A 16,216-nucleotide genomic window follows, 5' to 3' on the forward strand; every position below is an offset into this window, starting at 1 on the left:
TGCAATACTCCAGGGTCTTGCGACTTCTCCCAGGGAACCTGGACCCTAATGGAAGGAATCTTAGAGGAAGGGAGAAAGCAAGGGAAGGAGTAGCACTTCAGTGCTATGCTGGGGTCCATTAAGACCATCACCTTTTCTTCTGCTTCAATCCTAGCCTCACTGCCAACAGAAGCACTCCCATCAGGGTGCCTGTCCCTCTGTCTTGTCTAAGCACTCTGCCAAATGTCATTTATTTGAACTATATTAATTTTCTTCTCCTCTTTCTCCTGACTATATCATGTTCCTCTTGTAATACGCACACTAGGAGCCCTTTCACAACACTGCCCTAGGTCTCCGGAGACTTCCTGATATTTGGTATACAGACTGGCTTGAGAGGCCACTTTCTCTCCAGAAGAACAGCTTGTGCCACGACTTGAGGAACGTAGAGTGTTCTGGGAGTCACGAGTGGTAGTGTCGTGTTTCGTCTGCAAGTGGGGTTGGGAGCAGGGAGAGGCGAAACAGGACAGCTAGGCGGTAACCAGGCATGGTTGATGTCTTTGGTGTTACTGTAACCAAATACCTGAAATGGGTAATTTATAAAAAACAGAGATGTGCTGCAAAAAATTCTGCTTTATTTCGGTTTGTTTTGTTTTGTTTTGAACACTCTGTAGTTCAGGATAACCCTGAACTCGTGTTGATCCTCCTGCCTCAGTCTTCCAAGTGCTGGAAATGCAGGCATGCGCTACCACACCTAGCTTTAGTAATTTTTTTTAAACTTACACAAGTCACTGAAGAATTCCCAAAGCTTTGTAACTTTCTCCTTTTATGCTCAGTATCTTCTCTTCCCATCTCTTTATTCCATTTGACTCATACCAAAATCCTAGAAATACCAAAGATTTATTCAGACTCTTTAGTATATAAGTTTTCTATTCACATTACTTTGTTTCAAGATTTTGGTACCAACACATGAGAAAAATATTTCCTGTAAGTTGTTTATCTTGCCCTAAGTCACAAATTCAGAAAGACATAGAGCTCAGTTTCTTAACAGCATTATTTCACCATACACAGTCCTGGGAATTAAACCCAGGAGCACTGTACTGCTGGGTTACAGCCCAGCCTTTTTATTTTTATTTTGAGACAGGGTATAACTGAGGCCACAGATTTGTGATCTTCCTGCCTCAGTTTCCTAAGTAACAGTGGTTACAAATATGCATCATCGTGCACAGCCTTTCTATCATTTACTAAATATTTTCTTTGGGGAAAAAATTAACAATCTCAATATGATGATACCTTTGAAGCCTAGAAACAGCAGTGAGAATGAGTGTAGGGCCTGAACATTTCTACCACAGATAGGGACTCTCAGATTCTGCTGGACCCTGTATCTGCCGGGCTCACTCACCTCTGTGCTCAGCAGCCAGTTTTTTTCCCATTCTCTGGGTATCCCCCCCTCTTAGTTCTGCTTATCCCATTCCTATGCCTTCCTTCAAGTCCTTGAATACTATTTACCCTTGAATCCTTGATTTTGAGTGATGCATTTGTCCTGAAATTCCTCTGACCCCTAGATAATATAGGCAACTGTTGTGGATAGCCACGCATTCCCTTGCCTTCCACAGCTCTAACAAAAGGAGTTGATTGGGTGTGGTGGTCCATGCCTGTGATCCCAGCACTTGGGAGATTGAGGCAGGAGGTTCGCTGCAAGTTCAAGACCACATAATAAGTTCAGGACCAGGCTCAGTTATATCCCGTCTCAAAAAATACAAGCTAAACCTAACCTAACCTCCCAAAACAAAATGAGTCTGGCCCCAAGTTGAGCTTCCAAAGCTCGTCAGCTAAGGTTAGCTCCTCCTTACTGATATAGGGGAAAGAAACACCCAGCCTACTATATGTCTGGTATCAAAGAATGAATTTTAGAGAAACAACAGAGAAGAGCAGAATATATTTATTGAGAGAAAGAAAGCTTCTGTCTGAGAGAGAGACAGAAGGGGTCCCTTGTGGGTTGCTGAGAACTCTGCCTTTTCTAGGGATTTTAACCACAAGGAGAGGCAGGGACAAGGCTGGAAAAAATGGGAAATTACAGGGAGGGCATGCAGTGGAACAAAACTATGGTCAGCCAATAAGATTACTAGTTTAATTGCTTAGGTAAAATTGATTAAATTGGACAAATGGGGAAGTGAGCCATGTAACAAGTGGGCATGAATACAGAATAGGGCCTTTTCCTGTAGGGAGTTAGTGGCTCCTGCTGGCTTCTTCAAGGCGGTTGATACCTATTTAGAATATCAATCCCGCCAGGGATTTAGCTCAGCGGCATAATCGCCTGCCTGGCAAGCACAAGGCTGTGAGTCTGATCACCAGTGCCGAAAAAAGAAAAAGTACGTAGAATATCCATCTCTAATGTTTATCCTTAGGAAGTATGTGGGTGCATTTGTTTATCTTTTGTTTGGAGGTCTGGCCTATAGCAGAGGTGTCTGTTCCCCACAGCTGTAAGGTATCTGGTCTTCTGTACTGGCTCCTTCGAGGGCCTAACTCTATCTGACTGCCTATAATATTCTGTCTAATTCAGCTGCCTAAAACACTATCTCATCTCCAACTACCTACCCCTGTGCTCTTCTACAGGCTAAAAATACATAACCAAATGCATTTCCCAGAACATGCCAAGCTCTTGAAGCCTTTACATGTACATTTTCTCTCCCTGGAAGGTCACCGTCACATTACTCCACATTTTTTTGAAACAGAGAATTCATAATTGTTCTCAATCTCAACTCCAGCATGACCTCTAATCCCACTGCCACATCATCACTCAAACAATCATGTCTTGCATGACTGCTCCCTAACTGGTCTCCGGGATGTTACTCTAAACTTACCCTTTCCATTTTCCATAAAGTATCTGCAGTAATCTTTTTAAAATGCAAACTTGATTGCATCACACTTTCTTTCTTAAAAGTCTATTTTTTTTTTTAAATTTTGAGACAGAGTTTCACTATACAGTCAGGCTGGCCTTGAACTCACTTGGTGGCCCAGACTGGCCTCTAACTCAAAGCAATCATCCTGCCTCAGCCTCCCAAGTGCTAGACTTACAGGCATGCACAACCATGCCCAGCTCCCTTGTGAACATTCTTAACTGGCCTCCCATTATGGCCTCCCATTAAAGTCATCACTCCTCCCAATTCTAGGTTCCTTCACTCTATTCCCTCTCCCTTCTCTTGCTTCTTGCCTTCTAGATCCATCCACTACACTACTGCTATTCCAGATACAATTCCTGTCACATTTGCTCATTTGCTTGAAGCTTGTCTACCTGATATTCCTTCATCTGAAACCCTTCCTCTTCTTTTCCTGACTACCTTCTACTGACCCTTCAGGCTGGTATTAGCCTACACTTCCTTCACCAGAGAATATTCTAACCTCTAGCATAAGTGTGGTACCTTTGCTTTCTGTTTGCATTGTCCAGCATTTACCCCAGGACAGCACCAATTCGTCTGTTTGTATATTTGTGTCTCTCCTCCCTTAAGGCAAGGAAACTGCTTTATTTCTGGCACTAGCCCAGAGCCTGTAGATTCCCATAAATAACTGCTGAATGGTGAGCGAATGGCTTTGTCTTCACAATTCATGCTCAGGCACCACTGCAGCTTCCATCACCACCAACCTGAGTTTCCACTCTACATTACAGTGGACTAATGGAGAGTTCTCGCCAAGGTCTGGGATCACAACATTAAAGTGTGTACCCATGCCAGACACAGTGTCATACACCTGTAATACCAGTACTTGGGATTGCCACCCCTAGACTAGATAATGAGTTTACAAGTGGCCTGAACCACATGATGAGACCCTGCCTCAAAAAGAAAAGAAAATTTGTACTCCTGGCAGTTAACCCAGAGCTCAGCACCCATTTTTCGATCTACTCAGTTTTTAATAATTATTCATTGAATGTCTACTGTGTACTAGATTCTGCAGATACAACAGTGAACAAGGTACAAGACCTGGCCTTGAATTCACATTTCATTGAAATAATAGCTACTCAGCAAACAGGGAGTTTACTACATCTCTGTCCTACTGGGCTAAGACTACAAAGGAGTCTTTCCTAATGGGAGCTAAAAAAAAAAAAAAAACAAGGACCACCTGCCCTGGATGAGGAAGATACAATGTTTTGGTGAGCTTGGAACACCCTTTGTCCAGGTCCCCTTGGGATCCCTCAGGAAACAGCCAGGAGGGAGGAAATTGGGAAGAGATAGTTGAGTGGGTAGTGTCTGAGTCTCAAGGGACCAGCAATGGTGTTGCAGCTCAGTGCTCATAGCCACTTTGCTCAGGCTGTTTGATAAATAGCTTTCTTTTTTATGCTAGACCAGTGGAAAGAAATGGACCCACAGAGGGAAAGAAGGAGGGAGAGAAAAATGGAATGAAATAGAAGAGGAAGGAGGGGCTGGGGGTTTAGCTCAGGCATAAGCGCCTGTCTTGCAAGCAGGCAGTCGTGAGTTCGATCCCTAGTACCTATAAAAACTTAAAAAAAAAAAAAAAAAAGAAATAGAAGAGGAAGGGCAGGGAGGAAAGAATCAGAAACCTAAGAAATGGAAGGAGATAAGTTACAGACATAAGGCCTGCCCTGCCCTGCTGGCTGAGTCCTGTGTACATCACAGCTGAGTGGCTCTAAGGTATGGCTCTTCATTGTGTCATCGGAGAAGAAAAGGGGACTCAGTTTTGAATCCTTAGAATTCCCTAGATGCTTTCTAGGGCCCACTGATCTCTCCTCTTCACTGGTCCCATCTGGCCATCCTAGAAGGCCTCTATCAGAAACCTGCTGGTCCCTAACCCAGGACATACTCCATGCAGACTCCTCCCAGCCTGTGAAGGAAAAACAGTCTCAGTGGGAACAGCAGCCACTAAATCCATCTTTCTCAGAAAAGACTCTCTGTTCACCATATGTTTCCCGATGAGGGTCTATGCTCTTTGAGACACTGGCCTGACACTATCTTAATTTGCAGGCACAGAGCAGAAACTTCCTTTAGCTGAGAGCTGAGGAGACGCAGGCACCGCCCCAGGAGCCCCCAGATGCCAAGCCAGCAGCATGAGTTCTTCACAGTGCCACAGCTCTTGCCAGCAGCCTCAGCTGCTCGCTCCTGAGGCTGTGATGCCATCTGCTGCCCAGCTAAGGAAACTGGCCCTGCTCTGGCTGCAGGGCGAGGCCCAGGCTAGCTAGGGTTGGGCAGGACATCTATGCCATGTCTTTGTTCTGGACAAACTAATATTGCCTCTCAGGGTGCTCCCTCTCATCAGTTATCTTTCTTGATTAAGAAGCTTCCCCGTCTTCCACAAGAAGGAACGTAGGGAACCTGGAGAGATGGATGATCTGCTTTCTTTTGTAAAACTCTGGTATCATCTCAAGGTTAAATTACCCAGAGGAGTAGCAACCTGCCTTTAAAATTCTACAGTTTTCTTCAAAGTGATTTTTTTTCTTTGCAGGTTTAACTAAGATTATTGTAAGCTGAGTTAATTGGATGAATGAAATAATGAGGCCAGCCTAGAGGAAGCAGGGCTTTGAAGAAAGAAGTGTGCTCATTTGAAACTGACACAAGGACTTACCGGCTCAGCTGCTCTGTGAAGCTCCCCTTGTCTGTGTCTGTTCCGGCCTTTTCCCAGATACATTAAGAGCCACATATTTGTTGAAGAGATGGTGAGTTTGAGGAACTTTCTGCAAAATCTGGCCTTTAAGATGATCCCCAATGATCCGTATCTCCTCCTTTTCCCACATAGTAACAGGGTTTGTCTATGTGGCCAATAGAATACAACAGAAATAATTGTATGTAACTGCCAATATTCGGTTATAGAAGACACTGTGGCTTCCTTCCTGGTCACTTTCTCTCTTTTTATATGATCATTTACTTGCTCTGGGGGAAGGCTGTTGCTATGGTGTGATCAGCCCCATGGAGAAGCTCATGTCAACAGCCACTTACTGGTCTGGGAAGCTGATCCTCTGGCCTGGGTCAAGGTTTCAGATGGCTAACTGCAGCCCTTACGGGCAGCTTGACTGCAACCTAGTGAGTGATACTGAGCCAGCTCAACTGACTTTCTGCCCCTCAGAAACTGATATAAGCTCTTAAATTTGTCTCCTATTTTAAGGTCTTAAATTTGAGGACAATTTGTTTTGCAGCAACATAATAGCCCTGCCATATGTTTTATTATTATATCATGGCATATCATCTGCATTATATCACCGCATTTCCTTATAAATCTGGCATCTGGACTCCTCCCCTCAACCCCTCTACTTTACCTTGCCTCAGCTGCTTCGCCCTTGGCTGAGACCCTCCTCAGGCTCTTTGAATTTGCATTGCGCTCTGATGGAACCCCCTCTCATCCACACACCTATTGCCAAAATCTCTTTTCAATGCAGCTTTTCTTGACACCCACACATATACCTTAAATTGCAGCTCCCATCATCTTCCTATCTTTCCCCTACTTTATTTTTATTCTTAGCTTTACAATTATGTGATACATCATAAATGTATTTTACACAGTTATCTTGTGATTTCTGTCCTCTCCATTAAAATGTAAGCTCCAGCTATCTTCAGCACCTGGAAACGTGACATGCAAATATCACATGTGTAATACATACTTAAATGAAAAAATAAATGAATGTCACCGTGTTACCCGATGGAGGGTCCCGTGGAAATTCTTTCCATGTTCTTGGTGTCCTGAACAAAGAACTGGCCAGACACAGAGAAAAGGCAGCAAGGCCTGCACACTTATGAAAGGTGGACAAAAAGGGGTGAGAGTGGGCTAGTAAACGGACTCACAGAATAAGAGAAAGGGACCTTTTGTATCTGAAATTCCTGGATTGGCTTCTCGCTCATCCAAATAAGACATTGGGACAATTGTCCTATCAATAACTCACTTGGCCTGGCACCAGATTTAAACTACGCTATTGAAAGACTTGCTTGACTTCCAGCCAGATGTAAATGAAGAAATGAAAATAGCACCACTTTTCTGGTTGTTCCCCAAATAGTGCCAGATTCAAAGGAGGGATTAAGAATATTGTTTTCTGATAGTTCTGTATACAGTGCTCAGGAGCTAGGGGTCACTTTGGGCCCTGTCATTTTGGGCTGCACGTGTTTTCTGAATATTTAAGATCTTTGACTCATTTCACCTCATTGTTTGACTGGTTTGCCTCAGTCCTGACCTCCTTCCTCAACAATCCACTAATTATAGTATATGTTCTAGTTGCCATATCAAATATCACATAAAGGTTATATTTAACTGCATATAGGGAAAAGGTAGCAAGATGTGTACAACTAGCACTATAAACAAGAAGACATAAAAAAAAAAAAAGAAGACGAAACTTTGTTGCTCGTTGGCTAGCTACTTAACTATGAAAAAGGCAGGTAAGCTCTCTGAGCTCCAGTTTACTCATCTGTAAAGTAGGACTCACAAACTTTTCTGTCCTATCATAAGGTAGTCACAGGGATCAAATGAGATAATAAAGGTTACAGCAATTAAGAAAGTTCTAATAGATGATGTAAGTGTTTTTGAAATATGTTCCAAAACTAGTGGTGCCAAAACTAAGGTACATAAAGAGAGGGGAGGGGGAAAAAAAGTTCAAAGAGGTCTGGGAAATGCAGGCTCCCGTGTTCTAACTCTTGTGGCTGTTCACAATTCATCCTAACATATGAAAGGCTCTGAAAATCCTGCACTTAACAGTCTTCCCACACACAGCTGACTTTACCTCGGGAAACCTTGCTGTATACAAGTACAAAGCATTGCCTTTGTGATCCATATAGTAGTGTTAGTAGTTTAGATCAGGGAGAAATGCTGCAGTTCTTGAAATGAAAATCCTGCAGGGGTGAGTGATGCACTACAATAGCTGAAATGGAAATTGAGGCTGGAGGAGGAGAAAACAGAAGAGAAGGAGGCACAAGAAAGGAAAGGAAAATGAGAAGGAGAAAAGGGAGACTGGAACAAGAAAGAAAAATGGCGGTGAAGGGAGAGGACAGCTGAAATAATCCCTTTCGCAAATAACTTGAACGAAAGCAATTTCCTACGGATGGCGGATGGCGCTGGAGTGGAAGAGACAATTCTGAATCCTAGTCCTCCGGGCTGGCTGAGCTCTGCTGTTTCCTTTGAACGTTGCTTCTGCCAGTTTCCGCAGTTTGAAGCTTAGGCTTCCTTTTCTGCTTCAAGGAACTGCTGATTGAAAAGATTTCTCCTCCATCAAAGAGGAGGAATCAGGTAAACCAAATCAGCAGCGTCTTAATTTAGTGTACTTATTAAGTGTCTGCAGTGGTAGCTGCCATTTTTTCTTCTCTGTATGGCAGCATTCAGCTCCCCAGAGTGTGGCTGACTTAGAAAAGCAAGAGGAGCTCCACAGTCCTTCAACCTTCCAGGAGATGCTCCTAGGAAAGTACATTCTGCCCCTCTCACAGGCTTCCACTGGCATTCTAGCCTTCAAAGTGAGAAGGCCTTTTATTACACTTCATCTTAGTCTTTTCCCTATAATTTTTAATTGCCTTCTATTTCCCAGAAGAATGGGTCTGTCATAAGCTGCATATACCACATTCACATCATGTCTCTAGGCATTGATTAATAAACAAACACAGTGTGATTTTTTTTCCTAGTCTGGGAATCAAATTCACTAGCACAAGCCTTACTTTGAGCTATACCCTAGCCCCAGACACCATTTGGGAAGTTTCATCTCTTGTTGGGAGAACAGACTTTTTTGTTGTTTGTTGTTTTTTGAGACAGGGTCTTGCTATGTCGTTCAGGGTGGTCTGCAGCCCAGGTTAGCCTCAAACTCACAGCAATGCTCCTGTGTCAGCTTCCTCAATGCATGTACCACTGTTCTCAGCAGAACAGACTTTTAAAAAACCTGTTTATTCTAGCCAAGCATGGCGGTACATGCCAATAATCTCAGCACTGTGGAGGCTGAAGCAGGAGGATTGTTGTGAATTTGAGGCCAGCCCGGGCTACAAACTGAGTTCAAGTCCAGCCTGAACTGCCCAGCGAAACCTTGTCTCAGAAAGATCAAAAAAAAAAAAAAAAAAACAAATTTATTCTAGGCCAGCCATGGGAGTACATGCCCATAATCTCAGTACTTTGGAGGCTGAAGTAGGAGGATCACCATGAGTTTGAGGCCAGTCTGGGCTATATGATGATTGCCTGTCTCAAAAAAACAAAATGAAATTATTCTAAAACCAATCTAATTTAGCAGTAGGGTTATTTGTTTACTTATTTTTGTGGTGTTAGGAATCCAACCAGGGCTTTATACATGCTAGACAAGTGCTTTACCACTGAACTATATCCCCAGCTATTTATTTGTTTTTAATTATGGATTTCAAGAGTGGAATAGGAAAGCAATGGAAAAGAAGTAAGATATATTGGATACTGGTCTGGCTCACTGTATATATACCACATTTAATCTTCACAACAACATGAAAATATGGATCACCCATGATAAAAAAAAAGCATGGTAAAATATGGGTAATATTATTTTTTAGAGCAGAATATATTTAATTGAGAGAAAGAATTTTTCTGTCTGAGAAAGACAGAAGGGGTTCCAAGTGGGTTGTCTGATCATATTGTTTTAAAATTTAATTTCTCTTCTTTTTCTTCTTCAAAGACAGGGTCTCCTACTGAATTCAGGCTGACCCTGAATTCACTATGTAGTCCAGGCTGGCCTCTGACTCACAGTGATTCTCCTGCCTCAGCCTCCTACAATTACAGGCTACAATTACAGATATGTACTACCATACCCAGCATTAATTTTTAAAAAGTTTTTTGTTGTTGTTTTTTTTTTTTTTTTTTTGTCTTTTTGAGACAGGGTCTCACTGTGCAGTTCATGCTAGCCTTGAACTCACTTTGTAGCCCAGGCTGGTCTTGAATTTGCAATGATCCTCCTGCCTCAGCTTTACAAATGCTGTGATTACAGGCATGTGCCACCATACCAGCTTTTAAAGGTTTTAAAAGACAAAATCTTGCTACGTTGCCTACTCTGGCCCAAACTTCTGGAGTCAAGGGATCCTCCTGCCTCAGCCTCCTCAACAGCAGGGACTACAGTCACATACTACTGCACCTGGCTACTATTCTTGTTTTATAGCTAAGGGACGTGGCTCAGTGGTAGAGCTGTTGTCTCACACACACAAGGCCCTGGGTTCAGTCTCTAGCACTATCAGAAAAAAATACATAGATGAGGGGGCTTTTACTTACTTAAAAGTCAAACAGGTAATATGTAGGTGATGAGGTCAGAATCAGATCTACATGTGACTCCCAGATCCAAGTTCTCTCTACCCGGGGAGTATATCGAAATCTAGGCCTTTGGTGTCCTTATCACCTTGTGAGAGATTGAATTTATTCCTAAATAAACAAGCTGGGATTCTGTCTATTGTCACATCCCCTTAAATAAACAAGCTGGGATTCTGTCTATTGTCACATCCCCTTTACACGATGGTAAATTTAGTATAAGAAAAGTGAAAGTAACCACTTTCCCCCTGTTCCTGTGACAAATCTGAATTTGCTCTGCTTGAGGTCCATCTGCCCCATCAGACTGTAATCTTAGCCTGGTTAGGACTCTGTCTATCTTATTCCCATTGTATTCTTCCTAGTGCCCAGAGTACGGCCTGCTGCTTTCCAGATATTCAGTACATTTGGAATGAATGACAAAGGTAAAATCAAACTCTAAAAGCAAGATAAGAGGACACAGGACGAAGACTTTAAAAGTCAATGTTTAGCTTAGAGAAGAAGCAAGGAAGAAGAGAGGTTAGCCAGGAAGAGAATGAGAGACAGTAAGATAAGAAAACTCAGCAAAAACAAGCAAGGTAAAAATAGTCTCTCGCCACTGTCCTTCAAAATTACTTTCTATATTTGAGCCTAAGTGACAAGTGAAATCTCCTCTGTAATTTCCCATGTGTTCAGTTTAATGAATTTCCGGCAAATGGTTCCAGTATTGGAGGGCCAATTTGGACATGGTAGGGGTGGGGGTGGTGAGAAAATGAGGGGGATGAAAATAGACTAACAAATTGAGTTTAGCAACCAAATGAAGGGGTGATTAAAGGCACGTGAGGAGGGAGCCAAGACCTGGAATTTGCTCGACTCCAAGAACTGGATATTGGTCTTGCTGCAGATGTCACCATGATATCTCCCTGCATGCAACAGAGAGAGCCCAGAATCCCAGAATTTGCAACTATTCTTTGTACCAAGTTGGCTATCATCCGAAGAGCTGTATTTATACACAGAGAGGGCATTAACTTGTTTTGCATGGTACTGAAGACTGAACCTAGGTGCTAGGCAAGCAGTCTACCCCTGAGCCACATCCCTAAGTGCTTTCAAAACTCCTTTAAAACAGGGTCTTTCCAAATTGTCCAGGCTGGCCTCAGACTTGGGATGCTCCTGCTCCAGCCTCCCAAGTAGCTGGGATTAGAGGTGTGTGCAGTAATTTAATTTTAAACATTGGCCTTTGCAGTAGGAAGTGAACACACTTCCTACATGTTTGTGTGCCATAAATGTCGAGCCAAGTCATTATGAGGGACTTGAGTTAGGGAGGAAAGCCAAAGGTACACACTGTACCCCTTGTCATCTGTTTGTGCCGCTGGCCCAAATGCTTTAAATTTTTCCATAGACTGAGCAAGGAGCTGTGAGATGCTATAGATCCAGAATGGAAACTCGGGGCTAGGGATTTAGCGCAGTGACATAAGCGCCTGCCTGGCAAGTGTGAAGTCTTGAGTTTGATCCCCAGTACCAAAAAAAGAAAGAAAGAAAGAGGAAAAAAAAAAAACAGAATGTAAACTCCTTTCTTGAACTCTCAGCCCTCCTGCTTCAGCCTCCTGAATACAAAGAGTCAGATTTGTCCCCCAGTCTCTGGCCTCACCACTTTTCTCTTGCAACACTCACATCATGATGTTATCTACTTTGTCACACAGCCAAGGGGATTGTGTAAATTATATAAAACTAAAATTTTTTCTTGTGGTGCTATGGATTAAATCCACAGAGATGCCCTACCACCAAGCTACATCCCCAGCACCTGCCCCTCTTAGAGAGAGAACTTGCTAATTTGCTCAGGCTGGCCTCAAACTTTTGATCCTCCTGGTTTAGCTTCCTAAGTAGCTAGAATTACAGATGTGTGTCAACACCCCAGCTTTCTTTTTTCTTTTCTTTCTTTCTTTCTTTTTTTATTTAGATGGGGTTCTGTTATATACCCCAGGCTGGCCTTGAACTCACAGCAATCCTTCTGCCCCAGCCTACTTAGTGTTGGCATTATAGTTTTTTTGTTTTTTGAGACAAGGTCTGGCTATCAGTTCAGGTTGGCCTTGAACTCATGGCAATCTTCCTGCTTCAGCCTCCTGAGTGCTGGGATTATAAGTGTTCCCCACCACTTCTGCGCTAATTCTTGAGCTTTCAAAATGTTTTCTTTTCTTTTACTTCTTGTTTATTTTTTTGAGACAAGGTCTTGCCATATAGTGCAGACTGGTGTTGAACTCAGCATTTAGCCCAGGCTGGCCTCAAACTCATGACAATCACCCTACCTCTCCTTCCCAAGTGCTGGGATAACAGGCATGTGCCTCCACACCCCAGCAAGTTCTGCTCTTTTTATAATGACCCATTTTTGCTGGGCACGGTGGTGTACATAGTAATCCCAGCACTCAGGAGGTGGAGGCAGGAGGATTACCTCAAATTGGAGGCCCGTTTGAGCTCTATAGTGAGTTCCAGGCCACCTTGGAATATCTTGTGAGTCTCTAGGTCAAAAAACAACACAAATTCTTGTAAGAGCTAATGGGGCCCCTAGAGAAGTATATTAATCCCTATGGTACTCTCAATAATCTAATCATTTTTTCCTAAATTTACCTCCTAAAGGTTCCAGTACCTCAATACTGCCACACAGTGGACCAAATTTCTAGCACAAGAATCTTTGGAGAATGTGCTGGTTAATCTTGATTATCAGTTTGCCAGGATTAAGAAACCTTTGACAGGTTTGTGGAGTACATTGTGAAATGAATGAGTTACCCCACTGGTAAATTATAATGGATTATTAGAAGGCAGGGCCTAGTTGGAGGAAGTGGGGCCCAGGCATGACCTTACATACTACAGGTGGTCCTTGGTCCCTTCCTCTCAGTCTCTTCCCCTGCTATCTGCTTCCCAGATCCCCAAAGTTGAGAAAATTTCTTCCCCCATGCCCTTTTGCCATGTTTCTGTGTTGGAGTCTACCAACCATGACTGAAAGTATGAATCAAAATAAACCTGTCAGCCGGGTGTGGCAGCTCACACCTGTAATCCCAGCACTTGGGAAGCTGAGGCGGGAGGATCCTTGAGAGGTGGAGGCCAGCCTGGATTGCATAGTGAGACCCTGCCTCAAAAAGACAATAAATAAATAAATAAACCTCTTGCTAGGGATTTAGCTCAGCAGCATAAGCACCTGCCCTTGCAAGCACACAGTCGTGAGTTCGATCCCCAGTACCAAAAAATAAAATAAGAGGCTCATAGTGATGCTCCATTCAAAATAAGCCTCTCCTTTCAGTTGAGGGTATCAAACATTTTGTCCCAGTCACTTAAAGCTGACCAATACAGGGAGTAACAACAGCCAAACCATAGCTAATATGAATGGAATCAAACAATATACTGTTTTTCTGATTGGCTTAACTTAATGTAATGTTTTATATATATATTTATTTTTTGTCTTTTTCCTTTTTTATCAGTACCGGGGATTGAACTCACGACTGCCTGCTTGCAAGGCAGGCGCTTATGCCGCTGAGCTAAATCCCCAGCCCCTAATGTAATGTTTTCAAGATTCATTCAAATTGAAATGTGAGTCAGTACTTCATTATTTTTTATGGCTGAATAAATTCCATTGTATGAATATACTACATTTTATTTATCTACTCATCAGTTAATAGACATTTGGCTTGTGTTTGTTTCCTTGCTTGTTTCTGAGATAAGAGCTCATCATGTAGTTAAAGCTGCTTTTGAACTCACTGTGTATCCCAGGCTGGTCCCCAAGCCAGGTAAGCTGCCCCTGACCTGTGCCCAGGTACATCTAGTATTTAGCATTCTTCCCCCTAGGCTGTAAGTACTAGGCAAGCAGGAATCTACTGTAGGGCCTTATCAGTGGCAACAAGTTGTGGCTCATGTTAGATGCTCAGTAAGTGCTGACCAATTGACTAAAAAATTGTTAAATATTTCTCTAATTGTGGTTCCTGTTCAAGGAGAAAAAAGACTAATCTCATGGGCAAAAGATATCAAGAAAGGTGCAAGAAGGAAAGGGTAGGTGTAAGAGAAAGGGCAAGGCAGGCAAAAAGTATGGTGTCCCCAATTGGTGTCACTTGGGACCAGACTTAGGTCAAATTCAGAACAAATAGATATGTCCTCATCCTTTACTTTTCTAGATATGTTTCCCTTTTTTATTTATTCTTTGGAATTTTGAAACAAAGTCTCACTACGTAGTTCAGGCTGGTCTTGAACTTACTTTGTAGACCAACCTGGGCTCCAACTCACAGTGATCCTCCTGCCTCAGCCTCCTGAGTGCTGGGATTACAGGAATGCACAACTGTGCCTGGCTCCCTTTTAAAAAAATTTTGTATTCCTGACAATTTGGTGTTTGAGGGCATAAGAAACAAAAATATTAGAAAAATGTTGATATTATAAAGAAAAGAGCACATAAATGAACCCCTACCATGGATTTAGAATTTAAAACAATAGAGGTAAAAAATGTTGACTATAAAGGATCTTTTAACTAGGAAAAGAAATCATAATCTAGGCTTCCTTCCATAAGACAACTAGATGGCCTTTATTTAAAATAGGAGACCACATTTTCAGAATGAGGACATGATTTACTCACAGTCTTATTCATGATGGCTAGCCTTCCCTTCCACATAAATCCTACCTAGACTAATCTGTGAATCCTGTCATCACCAGGTTTTTAGTTCTAATCTCCCCAGAGGTTCTCATCTCTCCCTGTACTCAATTATTTCTTGACTCTTCTCTGAAATCATACATATACATGTTTACATAAACACACACACACACACACACACACACACACACACCTAGCTTTCCTTTTCATGAATCCTCAGGGTAGCTCTGCCTTCTCCACTTAGTGTGTTTGGAAGGAGAGATAGCAAAATATATGGGAAGGCAATGCAGTTTTTCCTTTCACAGAGCTCTGCAGGACAATTATCCACCCAATCTGCTCCACTTTATAGCTCTCATAACCCTCCTTTATGAATACATTGTGACAGCCGGATGTGGCACTGATTATGGCAGCAGCCTTCAGCCAGATTCCTATTTAACTGCAAGGCAGAGCTCTTGCCTACCAGTCCAGCAATGAGTAATTTTAATTACTGTATTTATGTAAGTGTTTTCCTAACCAGAGTCTGTGTCCAGCTCCATTAAAATTGCGGAGGATTTGTGCTTGCCACTTCTCAAGTGGGTCTTTGGCCTATAACCTAGGGTCTTTTGTTGGAACCAGTTTGGGCTCTGAGGTTTTTCAGGAGAGGTCTGCAAGGTTTGGAGTGCACAGGAAGCACTGTTTTGTTTTTTTTTTTTTTTTCATTAGGAGAGAGCTGAAAAAACAGATAACAAAACATGTTGGCAGATGCCAAGGGTTAGGTTCTAGCCAGACAATAGTGCCAGGTGCACTAGATTAGTAAACATCGGTAGGATCCCAGGGGAAAGGAGTTGGAAAGGGGAGAGTTTTAGAATCTAGAAAATTACAAAATACATTTGTAATACAAATTACAAAATAAATTTGAGGGTAGGCTTTTCCCCTCTGGGCCCCAGTGTCACATAGTGACTTTACCTAGTGGAAAAAGGTATCTTTAGTGTTCAAAAGAAATCTTCCTAACCTGACAGTCTGTCCAGACCAAGGATACGAAGCCGATTGTGCCTTGCAGAGAAAGCCTGCATTCTTTAGCGCTGCAGCTCAATTAAGGATCTCACTGCAGAGAATCAGGGATGCAGTCTGCAGGGTCAGGCAACAGGGCTGTTTCTGGAAAACCTCCTGGAAAGATCCCGAGGACAGGACCAAGGTGACCTGTGTGGATGGGAGATCCATTAGCCAAGTGACAGCACTACTACAGAAAGAAGATCAGGGTGGAAAGCGCGAAAGCGTGGGACAGGCTTACAGCAACTCAAAGCTGTCACACATGTGCAAGAAACCCGCACCCTGGCTGCACTCTGAACTGGCAGGCCGTCACCGTATCTCTAGAACACTCTCAAGGTTCTCTCTTCAGTAGTTTTAAAACTATGATGCCTTCAATCCATGATGCATAAG

General features: G+C 42.7%; 1 long non-coding RNA gene across 1 annotated transcript; it reads right to left on the bottom strand.

The window, feature by feature from the left end:
* Positions 1-624: 624 nt before the first annotated feature.
* On the bottom strand, positions 625-16,188 carry LOC134471900 (uncharacterized). Its single transcript, XR_010041605.1, has 3 exons — positions 15,789-16,188; positions 5,551-5,734; positions 625-859 (listed from the first exon to the last, which is right to left on the bottom strand). It is a non-coding gene; the product is annotated as an uncharacterized LOC134471900 (long non-coding RNA).
* Positions 16,189-16,216: the final 28 nt, after the last annotated feature.

The sequence above is a fragment of the Cavia porcellus genome, unplaced genomic scaffold (assembly GCF_034190915.1).
Source record: "Cavia porcellus strain 051 isolate PalLab524CR breed Dunkin Hartley unplaced genomic scaffold, mCavPor4.1 scaffold_21, whole genome shotgun sequence".
In the NCBI taxonomy this organism is placed as follows: Eukaryota; Metazoa; Chordata; class Mammalia; order Rodentia; family Caviidae; genus Cavia; species Cavia porcellus.